This window comes from Leptopilina heterotoma, unplaced genomic scaffold (genome assembly GCF_015476425.1).
Source record: "Leptopilina heterotoma isolate Lh14 unplaced genomic scaffold, ASM1547642v1 Lhet_490, whole genome shotgun sequence".
In the NCBI taxonomy this organism is placed as follows: domain Eukaryota; kingdom Metazoa; phylum Arthropoda; class Insecta; order Hymenoptera; family Figitidae; genus Leptopilina; species Leptopilina heterotoma.
In genome coordinates this window covers 1-3,895 of record NW_025111106.1, presented here as the reverse complement: position 1 = coordinate 3,895, position 3,895 = coordinate 1, and positions in this window count along the sequence as shown.

The following is a 3,895-nucleotide window of genomic DNA, read 5'->3' as shown; positions in this document are numbered from 1 at the left end:
AACGAAACTACATTCTTCATCTTTAGTATCCCTTAAACATTTGCAGCAAACATTGAAGTAATAACATTTTGTTAAGCTCTAAAGTTACTAAAATCACTAATAAAGGATTTCTGAAATCGTAGATTTCGAATCCAATGTTAGTTTTCTAAATTTCAAAATGGCGGATCCAATATGGCGACAAATTTTTAAAAATCAATGAAATTCGTCTTAAATTCGTTACTCGGGGATTTTTGGGGTCGCTGATTACGAATCCGATGTCGGATTTCGAAAATTGAAAATGATGGATTCATAATAGTGAACGAGTTTTTTAAAATCCATCGAATTCGCACCTATTGGATCCGCCATTTTTAATTTTTGAAATCTGACATCAGATTCGTAATCAGCGACCCCGAAAACCTCCGAGTAACGAATTTAAGACGAATTTCATCGATTTTAAAAACTTGTCCGCCATATTGGATCCGCCATTTTGAAATTTAGAAAACTAACATTGGATTCGAAATCTACAATTTCAGAAATCCTTGATTAGTGATTTTAGTAACTTTAGAGCTTAACAAAATGTTATTACTTCAATGTTTGCTGCAAATGTTTAAGGGATACTAAAAATGAAAAATGTAGTTTCGTTCAATAAATTTAGTGTAGAATTGTCATTTTTAATCCAATCGAGATCCACAAGGGCTCAAAATTTGTGCAATAATATAGTCTATTAATAAAAAAATAAAACCTAAACATTCTTTCCTGTTTGATGTAGAAAAAAATAGTAGAAGTTACTCAAATGTCTAAAAAATCATCAAAATTGTCATGAAATTTCATCTTTAATCGACTGTAACTCTCTCAATTTTTGTTGAATTCTATTCTGTGGCCTATGGATCGAAAGGTAATTTAATAACCTTTCCAATGATACCTCATTTATTACATTTTGACAAGCTAATTTTCCTACAGGTAAGTTTAAGTGGCGTCGCACCTCGAAAATGCAAAATTTGAAGCTACAGAAAAACTGCACGAGGGAAAAAAATTAAAACTATGACTTTCATACTCAAAATACACCTACTATTCGAAAAAAAATTGTTTTGTTCGATTGACAATTTCACTGTAAACCAGTGAAGTAAAAAGAAACTTTAATATTTTGCAAGTCATTCGTATAATAAACTTATTGATAAATATTTTAATTGTTTTAAACCATTTTTGCTACCAAGTCACTTATCCCACTTTTTCTCCCAATGTTTTTTTAAACCATTTTTACTATCGCAGTCCCTCAAATAATCTTATATTACATATATCAATAAAATTGATGTATTTATGAAATTACTTTAATGATAACTTGTAGAAATTTTTAAAAAAAGTATTTAATAATTTACAATTTAAAATTTAATATAAAATTTATATTTTATTAATTTATATAATTTGCATATGAGTCATTCATGCCGACTAACACCAAGCTGGATAAAGTAGACTCCGATATTAAAGATTTGAAATTCGCAACAGAAAATCTAAAAAAGGATGTGGATTTTAACAAAGCGAAAATGCATTTATTCGAAAAAAAAACAATAAATTGTTAGAAGAAAGATTAGAAATGAGTGAAAGAAAATTGACTACTTAATAAACAAGGAAAGAGGAAAGAATCTTGTAATGTACAATATCCCTGATACTCAAATGAAAACAGAGACTTGACCAATACAGTGAAAGAGATATTTATCAAAGCTAAGGTTAATATTGATGACAATAGCATTGTCTCGATGAAAAGGATTGGAAAACAAGAAGGCTCGAGACCGATTTTAATTACATTTATCGATTACATCACAAAAATATAAATTTTTTCAAAATGCGAAAAACTTTGGAAATTTAAAAATTGGATTCTCAAATGACTTAACAAAGGAGCAACGAGAAGAAAAACGTATGAATTATGATATGCTCTTAAAATACAAAAACATTTTACAAGAAGAAGGAAAAACCACTCATAAAAGGAAATAAGATTTTTGCAGAAAATATGATTATTGACTTAAATGAAATAAAAAAATTCTTTAAAAATAATCAAATCGAAGATGAAGAAGAAGACTCTAATTCCTCAGAAAGTGATGACTCCAATCAATCAAAGATGACAACAACCGGACAAAAAAGTGGAAGAAAGAAAGAATCAAAAACAAAACGGAGAAAAAAACAAAATTCTTAATAATACATCTATACAAACAGCAGATATGAGAACCTTTCTAATTACAAAACCTACTCTGGAAACAAAAGAAGATTCTCTGAATAATAAAAAATCATAACTATATGGAAAAACTAAAGAACCCCGCATAATTTTCTGGAATTCCAAAGGATGGAATAACTGGATAGACCTATTGGATAAAACAAGCAACGAGGATATCATTTGTATCTCGAAAACCTGGCTGCTCTCCCCCCCATCGTTTCAAATACCACCCAACAAAAGTATCATCTTTACTCCCGCCGTAAGAAGATCGAACTATGGAAGACCTAGCGGAGGAACAATAATACTCTTCGATGATTGTAAATATAAAACAGAAATAATTAATGTTACTAGTGTTTATTATTGTTAGAATGATAAGCGCGGATATTGATATTGTATTGGGAGCATTTTACATCTCTCCTGATAAAATATAGATATATTTATTAATGATCTTGATAACATAATACAAATAGTTTCAAATAAATATCCAAATTTACCAAAAATTTTGGTGGAGATTTCAATACTAGAATTGCTCAACTCAATCAAATATGAAAAAGAAATGCTTCCATGCGATGTCAGTATCTTTCATTGTAGGAAAAGTAGGGATAACTTTTTGAATGGAAGGGGTAGAGCACTGGTAGATTGCATGGAAAAAAATGGCTTTATAGTTCTCAATGGGAGAACAGCTGGAGACTGGCCAGCTAATTTTACATTTTCTATCAATGATAAAAAATCAATCATAGACTTAATTTGGGTTATTTAGAATCAATTAGTGATATAAAAACTTTCAAGTATTACATATGGTTACAAAATCGGACCATTTTCCAATCTTGTTAACTTGTAAAACTGTAAATAAGAATTTTCCTACTAAAATAATAAAAAATAAATAAAATGGAAAAATAACTTATCAGATAAATTTATAGAAATAATGGAAATAACTCCTTGCAATATGCCAGCCCACATAGCACCATATTTTGCGGGAAGCTAACGGGAAACTAACCATGTTAGCTTTTATAGCTAACATGGTTAGCTTCCCTTGGCCTATAAATGTCCTACGCTTTTTAGTTTTCCGTGTTAGCTTGCAGAAAGTTATCTAAGAAACTTTTCTGAAAACAAGTAGAGAAAAGTTCTTTAAAACTATCTCTGGTAAGTATCTGTAAGCATTAGAAGTTAGTTTCTAGTAAGCGTCATAAGGTAAGTAATATAATATAAATTGATATTATACAAATAATCATTTACGGAATTTCCGTAATTATCTATTTAATTTGCACTTAAACTTATTTAATATTTCAGTTTACTTATAGCTAAAAAATAGTATTATAAATTTAATAAAAATATAAAATAAAAAATATTTCTCTCTATATTTATTTATTGCCGCGAACTGATTACTTATTTATTCCTCAATATCAATATTATATTATTGAAGAATAATTTTGAAAATAAATTTGGAGGGACTGGGGGTAGAACCCGGGTTCACAACGAAGAAAGAAACAACCTAAACCAACTAACCTAATCACCCATGTGTAGGGAAGAATATTCGGGTCCTTTTAAGCTTCAAGTGATCTCATTGGTTGGCGTCACTAATGGCGGGATAATTTAAAAAAGGATTCACAAAGATATTTGAATTTTCTCATTACAATAATCATTTAATTTCTAATATTATTTATTAATTAAATCTTCAACAAATAAGAATAAATAAAATTAATTAAAAAT